This window comes from Tamandua tetradactyla, chromosome 4 (genome assembly GCF_023851605.1).
Source record: "Tamandua tetradactyla isolate mTamTet1 chromosome 4, mTamTet1.pri, whole genome shotgun sequence".
NCBI classification, from domain to species: domain Eukaryota; kingdom Metazoa; phylum Chordata; class Mammalia; order Pilosa; family Myrmecophagidae; genus Tamandua; species Tamandua tetradactyla.
Window position 1 is genome coordinate 94,105,072 of NC_135330.1, and position 11,665 is coordinate 94,116,736.

At 35.9% G+C, this 11,665-nt stretch overlaps 1 long non-coding RNA gene across 2 annotated transcripts in view; it reads right to left on the reverse strand.

The window, feature by feature from the left end:
• LOC143679187 (uncharacterized) overlaps window positions 1–10,476 on the reverse strand; it is a 63,464-nt gene extending 52,988 nt beyond the window's left edge. For both annotated transcript variants that reach the window (XR_013173579.1, XR_013173580.1), the window contains exon 1: window positions 10,401–10,476. This is a non-coding gene — a long non-coding RNA (uncharacterized LOC143679187). The remainder of the gene's footprint in view (window positions 1–10,400) is intronic.
• Between the last annotated feature and the right edge of the window lie 1,189 nt (window positions 10,477–11,665).

Here is an 11,665-nt window from a genome sequence, read left to right on the forward strand (position 1 = left end):
AGTTAAGACTGCCACCTGATCACTTTGGGCTACTTATGCCCCTGGATCAACAAGCCAAGAAGGGGATTACATTCTTGTCTGGGGTAATTGACCCTGAATATCAGAAGGAAGTAGGACTGCAACTACATAATGGAGGGAAAGAAGAGTTTTCTTGGAATACAGGAGATCCCCTAGGGCGTCTATTAGTACTACTATGCCCTCTGATTAAAATCAATGGAAAACTGCAGCAATACAATACAGGCAGGACCACTAATGGCTCTGAAACTTCAGGAATAAAGTTTGGGTCACCCCACCAGGCAAAGAACCACGGCCAGCTGAAGTGCTTGCTGAGGGGAAGGGAACATGGAATGGGTAGTGGAAGAAGGTAGTGATAAATATGAACTTTGACCACATGATCATTTACAGAAACGAGGACTGTAATGCTGTTTTGTTCATGTTATACTATTTAAGTTGTAAGATATCAAGTTTAAGAATGTTGCCCAAGGATTTGCACCCTATTCTGGAGAGATTTAATGTGTTTCCAGTTATATGCAGGACAGTTGAGTACTGTCAGGTAAAATAAAAAAATGTGTACTTATTTGTTTTCATTTGGAAATTAAGTATGGTTTAAAAATGTATACTTTAATTTAGTTTTTAATGTATTTCAAAAACATACTTCTGGATCATGTGATTTCCAGTTAAAACCTAAAGATAACATGATCAAATTGTTTTTTATTAGTATATATTTAATGGATACATGAACTATTTAATTTACTTTAATAAAGATAAAAGTATTATATCAGGGTTTGTTTTCTTTCTACTAGTTTGTCTTTATGCCTTATGTGATAAGGGACAGTTATAAAATGGTTTGTCACCTTTACCAGGGTCCCTACAAATACATTCTATGCACAAGAACAGATGCTGTCACCTGGCAGGATAAAACACAATCCACCAATAGAGAAGGTACTGCCATACATTCCATCCCCTTCTGTCCCAAACTTATGTAACCATTCACTGAAGATAGTGTGATTAAAGTAGACATGTTTTATGATATGTGGCTCACACCCTGCTGGCATATCTGGCATTGAGGGAACAGATTCCTCCACTACAGCACACACACACACGAGAGACGGGTGCTGCACTTTTAAAACACCTCCCTGCATACGACATGGATTGAGAACTGCTGGCTATGGGTGATAGACACCCATTTGTGAAGCTGACTTTACTCTGTCTCTTCTCTAAGAGAGCAAAATGTTCCATCCAGTGCTATGTCAGGTGTGCTTCTGATGGTAACCCCAATACCTGAAAACCAGGGTGTGGGGGTTGGTTCTCCTAGGATTGAATTCATAGTGACAGTCACTTTTATGCTCTTGCCACCCTTCACAAGGTGAAACCCCACCCCTGGAGGAAGTAATAGGTGTCTCACTTTACAAATTATAATCTTCTAAAAGCAAATTGATGAAAAAAAATTTTGAAAGTTTTCTTATATTTCTTTCTTGATTGTGAAACTATCTGTCTCTTTTCTTTGCATAGCATAAACCACTGACTTCTTTTAGAGGTCTTTCTCTTTGATTGTTAGGTCTTTTCAAAGCTATCCTAAGTTATACCAGAATTATTTTCTATATTTCTACTCTTAGGTTGTCTATTAAATAAAAAGCCACTCTAAGTTATACCAGAATTATTTTCTGTATTTCTACTCTTAGGTGGCCTATTAAATAATATTTTGCCACCAAATCATATATAATAGACACACAAACCAGGAATCTCCACTATTCATTATCTGTGATCAGGGTCCACAGTTAAGGGACTGCTTTCTTTGCATAGGTTTATAGTAAATTACAGAATGGGAATTTCAGTAACTGTGCTTGATTTCCAGCTATCTGCCAAAATGATTTCAACAGAAGTAACGTGACTAAGATTTTCAAAAAGACAAATAAGTTTTACTAAATTTGGAAGGGACTTTTATGTTCAATCTATAGTTAACTTCTCAAATTAAAAATTTCCAGAATAGCTTCAAGTTGATTTATTCTTTTGGTTAGTTATGAGTTCATTCATTCACATGTAAGCATTTAATAGAAATAAGAGAAATTTGGGTAATGCCAGAATTAGTCAGCTATTAAGCCTATCTCCAATACATTGTACTCTAATAGAAATCTAAGGCAAGTTCTTAAAGACCCATGATATTAGGATAGTATGGTAAGCACACATAGTTAGGTAGAGATGCAGTTCTGTTGGAAGTTTAGACTGGGGCTAATTACTGCATGCAAGTGGGATTCAAAAATGCTTGGTAAGTACTCAAAAGCTAGATTGAGTAGCGTCATTAATGGCAAGCTCAGAAACTGTTTAATTAATTGTCTGACTTCAGTGAAAAGAAATTAAAATGTGTTAAGGAGGTTGGATTTTATCCTGTCCAAAACAATATATGCTTTATATTATAAAAATGACATGATCTAAATTTTTATTCCTTGGGATGGTGACATTGATTCTATAATTGCTTTAGCTGGTGTCCCAGGGTTTATAAGTTTTTACTTTATTCTCTAGGGAATCCAAATAAACGACATCTGCACACATGATCTCCACACTTATTACTCTGGGACACAGAAGAAAGGTATCATATTCTATCAAAATTTTATGGGTAATATGTTAGTTCTGTCTACTCAAGTAGTCTTTTATTCCTGGGCTTATTAGAAGTTCATGTGAACTCTACAGGACAACTGGAGTGGAAATTCAATTTAAAACCAGAGACCTTGATATAAGATAACGATTCCAAGCTCTGCCCTCATTTCCTCTTCTTCCTGGTGTTCTGTCTAGACATGTTCCTATTTACTCAGTTCGTCTCAGCACCCCAGCATTTCTGGTCAGCATATTTTCTTTGAACAGGTTAGGCATTTTTCACAGAGCAAGGCTACTCAGAATAACTACTGAAAATGGAATCTGTAAAATGAAAATTCTTTGAAACCAAATCTTTTACCCAGTACTTAGAATATTTTTTTCAATCTCTATTATAAAGAATGCTAGAATTTTTACAATTATTTAGAAAGTGGTATCACCTCATCACAAAGTACACTTGATTTCATGCACAAGAGTTCAGCTCTTTCTTTAAATAAGTTGATCAAAGTTGTTATCTTGGAACTATTATTGTGAAACACATATGCCTATATGTTACCTCAAGTAGAAATACCAATAAGAAAAATCAAAGTAGCATCTCTACTGTGAGATATGTTGAGGAGTCATATTTTATCCCCTTTATAACTACTGATGTGCTTTTTCTTAAGTGGAATTTGATTAGCAAGTGAACTGTGAAAGCTAATCAGTTCAAAAAACCCAAGACCACTTCTTGTTGCTGCTATGTTTTATAAGGCTCCCTTGAATTTAGGTAAAATACAGTATTATGTCTTGAAAGAAACAGTCAGCTTGTGCTCTATACCATTTCATAACTTGAGTAAACATAAAAATAAATGCATGAAATTTGGGGTGAAAATTGTGTCAAAATCAGTTAAGTTTTCATTGATCGAATCATGACTAAAATTGGTAATTGGTGACATGATCATTTAAAACTGGATCTACTTACAAACTACTTAGATTCAGAAAGATAGCTAATAAGTCAATTTGATTGGATTGCCAAGAGATACTGTATATTCACAAATGTGCACAGATTTATGAAAGTTGAACTATGGAGAACTATGATGTTGATGACATAGGTTCTAACTCTGTGCTTTAAAACAACCTGATTAAAATTTACTCATTGATATTTACATTGTGGGTCTTTTATTTCTATCCTAAATACACTTATGAAAAGCACCTCCTATATGCACAAATTGCTCATATAACTCTCTTAGTTATAGTTCTCTTATAAAAAAACAAAACAAAGCATGCACAGTATGACTTTTCAATGGAAGAAGAGAGACCAATAGTAACGGCATATTAAATGTTTAACACTAGTCAGCCTGTTCATAAGATAGTAATATCGTCTCTAAAACTTTGTGATTTCAGGTCTATTGGAATTCTGTTCTTTCAGTTCCTAAACATGAATACTTAGTAACATTGAAAACTTTAGATCAAGTTCTTTGCCCAGCTCTCTACCATTTAAAAATAATTCACAAACTGAGGGTAAAAATACCCCATATACCATTGTTTACATTTATAACCTTATGCTAGTAAATATGCAAATTTTTGTGGCTTTCTTCAAATTACTTCTTCCTAAACTCTCTTCTGTGTCAGTCTCCTACCTTAATCTATTGCCATGTTTGCCTTTTTGAAGGTTAGTCTCAGTGTTTCTGAAAAGAAGAAATAGTCTATGGGTTTAAAAACAGAAGAGGTATTAGGAAGCATATAAATGAGAAAGGCATTGGAGTGGTAATCCTTCCAAAAAAGATGAATACTCAGGGACATTATCAAGTATAAATATGGCTTTAAAGTTAACTTATTCTGATTACAATAGTTTTCAAACTGAGGAATGAAGACATGGAAAACAATCTTCAACAATAATTCTAGTGCTTCTCAGGATTTAGATTAGTTTTTAAAAGACAGTCAGTCTGGCAAAACCAGTGGGGTTTATTTTTTAAAATCCCTGCATACATTTCTACTTGGTAAAAGTTTAAGTAATCATTTAGATATTTAAAAAAATATGATTCTTCTTGATTTTATGATAAACACATGCTATCTTATATCCTGCTACCCCCAATCGTATCTGATTTCCTTTACACTGAAATCCATCATGGCAGGTAATAATTACCTTCCTTGAATTTCTTCAAAGCATTTTAGGGGACACTTAGGGTAGCCTAGGCTAGACTAGCCATCTTTGCAGCATCATACTTCCACTTCTTAGAACATATATGCATAAGCAGCACTTTCACCTTGTTTAATTTTTGTGCTCTTAAGCTATCAGATTTGATAATGGACTACCCATCAGGACTTAAACATTTGATTATAATGTTCCCTCCATCTTAAATGCTTTCTCATTTCTCCATTCCAATAATAAATATACCTAGTTAATTTCACTCACCCTTCAAACTTCAGGAAGGAAAGCCTGACCAGATCACTCTCTCCTCACTCCAGATTAGAATCCTTGTTCATGTTATTATGAAAATATGCTCCCTTCTTACATGACATTCATCATGGTTTTCAAGAGTGAATTTATATGTGATGATCTGCTATGAAAAATCATGAGAATGGTAAATGTTTTTGCTCACCACTGTATCTCTATATCTACCCAGGAATGGCTGATAAACTAATATTTGCTGAATGGATAAGATGAATGAGTAGAGCCCTAATGGACTGATACATATTGGTGATGGTAAAGAGAGGCACAGAATGTGGTTTGAAAAGCACTCAAAGTCAGGTCTCACTATTTTTCCCATGGTTAATTCTTCTCCATTACCATTACATAAATGTATAAATCCCCCTAACACACCAACTAACCACAGCTTCTTCCATATTCTCTGCCAATCCTCCTGAAACACACATGCTCCTGAGAATCTTTCAAAGTTCATTTTTCTTATTGTATTCCATTTCACTCTATACTCTTAGGAATGGAAAAAAAAAGTCTTAAGGAGCACTAAGCTCGAAATTTGACTGGAGTGAGAGCTGATCCATTTTTGTCTCATACTGTCTGCTTCAATTCCCAAGGGTGGTGACTGGGTATGCTCAAATTTCTTGTAATGATCCTGTCCTCCCACTGTCACTCATCCAAGCTATGTGTCTGGTTCATCTGGAGGTCTGAGAGATGAATGAATATCTCAGGGTACTGTATCAGTATTTAGTGTCAGAGTGTTGAAAGGTAGGAGGAAGAAATAGTAATAAAAACCATCTGTGCTGAGAATTATAGAGTCTGGGGAGGGACTGGCAGATAGTACTGCATCTATCACCACATGGAAATGCAATTAAAACAGACACATTCTGAAAATGGGGTTTTGGAAGTATATGCCTCGATGAGAAAAGGCTGCAAGTGAAATACTCTGAACCCATTCACTAATAAGTACAATAGAATAAATGGAAATAAGAAGGCAGAAATAAAGACCTAATGAAATGTTCTTAAATATATTTTTCACCCCCCCCATTTCAAGTAAACATAATCTACATTTTCACATCAACTAAAGGGAACTTTGAATAAAACAAGATTGGCAGAAATTGATGTTATATGACAAGAATAACTACTCTCCATCACATGTATCAAGGTAACATATAATTTGAACACTTATGGCAAAAGCATTTATATCCAGAAATAAAAAAGTTATAGTCTTTCATTTATGGGAAGGCACAAGTGAAAACTAAAACATGAATAATCAGAAGACAAAAATAAGCACACCTACAACATATGTTCCATGCATAGTTCAAGCATCCATAAAGAAAGCTTCCTTAGCATCTGATGAATTTTGCAGCATCAAGCTGACCCTTGCCAATGCCTCATCACTATGATCATCTTTACCTGTCTGTTTAACTCTTCTTTTTCTTTGCATACCTGAAAACAGTTTCAAGGCTGATCAGCTGACTGAATTACTAAAGATTATGTACCCATCTATGTCTGAGAGGAAAATGTGTCTGACTCTCCTTTAGTGGGGCAGCACTCATCGCAACAAGCAATAATGAAGAGGAGTTCACACTATCTAGCCAGTCCTCCCAATCACCCTCATGCACAGCACTTGTTTGTGAAGTTGCTTTGTCTTCCACCAGTTACTTCCAGATTAACATTTTCAGGGTCTGGGTGAAAAAGGAATCTACTTCCTCTTCCAGGCCACCATGCATCTGGCCATATTTGCTCCTGTTGAGTTTAAATAACAGTGATGATTCCAAACTGGCTCTGAGACAGACAGATCATTTTTATTTCCTTGCTTCAGATAAACCAGTTTTCCACAATGCTTTTGAAAAATTGATAATAATGGCAATCATGCTACTGTCAATTAACCAAAACAGAATTTTATTACTAACCAATTATCTTTTGCATATGTCATTTATTCTTATATTTTCAAGGATTCTAACACAGATGAACATTGATGGATTCTCTGCCAAGGCCAGGAAAAGACTTTTTTCCTGCCCTACTCATTCCTGAGAAAGTGCATCTTCCCTCATGTAATAATAACTGTAAAATTTAACAAGGTTCTGCTAAGACACTATATTCTTGATATTTCTAATTGGGTGTTGTTGTTCATGGTTTTATTTCACACTATATGAAGTCAAGATGCCAAGTTGAGCATTGTTAACTGGCTTTAGTCAACTGTGTTTTCAAATACTGATTTCCTTGTCGTTAAATTTGTAACTCCAGTTTGCTGATAACAGTAACTCAGTGTTAAAGAAATAGCTTCTTGAGATGTCTATAAGCATGTTTGGCTGACTCAAACTTTAGAAAACTGAATATTCTTTTGTTTGTGTAGTTCCTATATATTGGGGAAGCAGAGTGAGGTATCTGAGATCATGTTCCAAGTTTTCCTTAAGTGGTAAACTTCCAGAATTTTACTCCAAATCAAAAGCTGTATACCACTGGATACTTATAAATGACTCATCTGTACAGTATTTTTATATCAAGGAATATTGGAAATATCACAAATATAAACAGAAAACATCTCAACTACACAATAATATCTCATTTATCTAGATGTGGCATAAAAGTGAATTCTTCATATAAGCAAAACTTGCTTTAAGATACCAATTAAATTAATAATTGCTTCAGTTTCCTGGGCTGCTTAAACCAAATACCATAAAATCATTTGGCTTGAACAATGTAAATTTATTAGGTTATAGTTTTGAGACTGAGAAAATGCCCAAATCAAGGCATCATCAGGGCAATGCTACCTTCCTGAAGACTGACTGGCAGCAATCCTTGGCTGCTCACATGGCAAGATACATGGCAACATCTGCTGGCCTTTTCCTTCTCCTTCTTTTATTGAAGAAAATTATTCTTTTATGATTTCAGCTTCCTGCTTCCATGGCATGTGCTCATGTTTGAGCACCCACTCACTCTCTCTCTCTCTCACTCTGTCTCTTTCTGTTTTTAAAAGGTGCTACTAATAGGATTAGGTCTTATTCTGATTGAACTAGGCCACACACTTAACATCATAGGATTCAATTTAAGAACATGTTTATTCTGGGGTATATACAGCTTCTAAACCACTATAATTTATAATATATGAAGCTTATATAATTCTCTAGCTCCTTATACAAATATACTCAACATGATGATTAACACAATGATTCTGGACTATCAGATAAATGTCAAATACTTTAGTAGAGATCAATATTCCAATGTCTCTTGAAATGTGAAGTTCTATTTGTTGTTATTCTTTAATGGTTCCTGCATGGATGTACTTATTCAGCTCCAAATAAAATATTTTATACTCTTAATTTCATCAACTTCTTTAAAAATGATATAAAGTCTGCTAACTTTATTTCAGACTGAAAAATAATTCCAGACAATAATTGTGGTTGTTGGATAAGGGTTGGACATTTATTTGATTAAGAAATGTCATGCTTCTAAATGTGCAGATGCCTATACAGCTGTAGGTATTGATGTGACCAATCCATGAGAATTTTTTCAAGAAGCTTAACTATAAAATGAGGCTTCATTACCCAATGAACAAGTTTATGCTAATAATCATTCAGGAATTAGCAGAAATTTCTCTTTGGAATGTGTAACATGTTCCCCTTCCACCCTATGCTGGTCATTTCTAGTAAATTCCTACTCATCTTTAAGATCTTAGTTAAAAGCCTCAGAAGAAATATAGTAAGGGAAAGATTTAGACCCTATAATCAAACAGGTCTGGGTTTGGTCACTGGCCAAAGCATTTATTACTAGAATGTTCACTTAAATTCTACTTGCATCTGTGTTAACATTCCCTATTCTCAAGCTGTAGTGATTATTAGATAATTTATGTGAAAAAAATCTAGTATTTATTAAGTACTTAATTAAGAGTCTTAGTTTGGGCAGGCCATAGTGGCTCAGCAGGCAGAGTTCTTGCTTGACATGCCAGAGACCCGGGTTCAATTTCTGGTGCCTGACCACACACAAAAAAAAGAGTCTTTACTTTAATGGCTAAGAATCTACACTTTAGAGTAAGTATAACTTAAGTTTGAAACAAGGCCCTGCACTTGTAAGCTAAGCAATCAAGAGAAAGTCATTAATTTTCCTTTAGATTTGAGATTCAGTTTCTTCATCTATAAAATGGTGATAATACTATCTACTCAAAATCTAGTGAGGATTTATATGCAATATTTTGAACAAAATACATAATACAGAGTCTGGTACATGGTAAGGGTTCAATAGTTCTTCTAATGATCCATGTCACTTTCACTCTTTTCTTAAATCTCCAAACCCAAACACACTTGCCAAATGGTAAGGTCAAAAAATGGTTTCAAAGAGAACTGATAAGCATTTAAATATGCATCCTAGGGTAATTAATACAAAAAGCAATTTTATTACTCTACCATATTGTGCCAAACAAAGTAGCCAGATCTTAGACAATTAGAAAAGTACATCTCCAGTGACAGTCATTTACTTCTTCTTAACTTCATCATCTTCATGACATTTCATGTCAGTGGTGGCTTGAGTCCCAGCAAGATCAAAATCACCATCAAGGCTGAGGTTACTTGCAAAGTGCTGCTCAGAGCCAGGTAGGAACCAGAGGCTCTACCCTGACTCTACCCTGGATATGTGAGTTGCTATGTAACATGCACAATGTCCATAGTCCTTTGTTGAGAATTTAAGGGTCACATTCTTGTTTTGACCCCCAGGTATAACCTGGAAGCCACATGTTGAAGATGGCAGAGCCCCTTCAGCCAGGTTCCTTGCAAAATTTAATGGAGGAAAATTCCTGCTGCCTTCAATTAAGAACAGTTGTTCCAGTCTTTTTGAGAACAAGATACAATTTTCCATTTTATTAAGCCATGATTCTGGATTCAAGGGTCTTCTCCATTACAACAGCTTGCATGACCTAACTAGTACTATGAGATTCACAGGATGTTATCTACTCAGAATGTTCATGGTTTTGATGTGTTTGAATCATGGGGGCAAACATACACTGCTCACTCAAAAACAAAACAATTATTCCTACCATTACTCAATGTTTCATGCTTCTTTCCATATCCATTCCACTTTATGGTAGCATATCAAACTCTGTCCTTAGAGTTCTATTATGTCACTCATACAAAAACTGTTTTTAGATGAATAACATGACAAACAATAAAATTATTAAATTAAGAGAGTCTAATAGAGGAGGATTGTGGGAAGATGGCAGAATAAGGAGCTCCAGGACTCAGTCCTTCCACCAACACAGGCAGAAACTCTCTGTAGCAACTATGTTGAAATTCCAGAGGGAAGAAGAATAATGTATAAACATCCAGGAAAGAGCAGGAGAAAGAAGGAAGAAGTTGATATATTTACAAACTGAAAATTTCTCTCTGTGCTATGGCCACCTGCACAGATTACCCACCTTTCTGGCAGAATGTCCTGAGGTTCAGTCCTTGGCCATCTTGCTGATGAGAGAAAGGAACATAAAAATCTTCTTCTGCAAGAACAGGAGTGAGCACTGGCGATCACTGATGTAAGAGTAGCTATTTTTTCAACCTCTATGAACAAAAGCAGCAGCATTTAATTTCAGCCCTCCCTGGACAGAGGCACAAAATGGAGAAACCTAGACACTAAACTTTCCCAGGCCTGAGGGAGACAGCTGAAGGGCTGCATTTGCTGGGCAGACTAGGAAAGCTCAGCTCTGGAGAGCCAGTGGAAAAGCTATTTATGACCTTCCAATCCTCTTCCAGGGCACTTTGGAGCAGGTCTGCACTCCCTTATTGGGTCCCTGACCCTGTTTTGACTGGGAAAACTGTCTCTGGCATGCCCCTCTTCCCAGAATTTGTTCTTCAGGCAAAAGCCTCTTAAGAAAATGAAAGGAATGTAAGAAACTATAGAGGCGGGTAGCCTGGGGCAAAGGCTTCATGGCTTCAACCACCCGAGAACCAGAACTGGAGGTCTGTTTCCTGGGAAACAGAGGGAACTACCAGAATCCCAGAAATGGGGACTCCAATAACAACTCACAGGCAAAAGCATGGGACCAGACAGAAGCCAAGAAAGGCAGGGAGATCCTACACATTGCATTTGACTTCAGCAGACCTTCCTGATAGGAGCGCTGAAGCTCAAGAAATTCTTTCTTATTGTCAGCTGGTTACAATATCAAGAAATAAACATGTCAGGGAATAACTCCCAGAGTTAACATTTTAAAATATTAAAAGGCACAGAGTGCAACAAAATAATACAAGACAAAGAAAGAAACAGGAAATGATGGCCCATCCTAAGGAAGAGGGTCCAGGAAATACAAAAGAGGGAGACAAGAAGGTAATCATACCAAACTAAGCTTTTAAATAAATGAGCTTAAAAATGTTGAACTAGATGAAGGAAAATACAGAGAATGAACCAAACTATTTCAGGAAAGCAATGAATGAGCAATATGAAACTCTTATGGAAGAGAGGGAAGTTTTTCAAAAGTAACAAAAAAGAACTACTGGAGTTGAAAACACAATAACTGAAATGAAAAATTTGCAGGAGGTTTACAAGAGCAGATTGCAGGTGGTAGTAAAAAAGATTCAGTAAACTTGAAGACAAGACATTTGAAATGAGTCAGACAGAGAAGTAGAAAGAAAAAAAATGAATTATGAAAAGTCAGAATAGCCTAAGACCCCTCTGGGATAACATCAAAGGCAC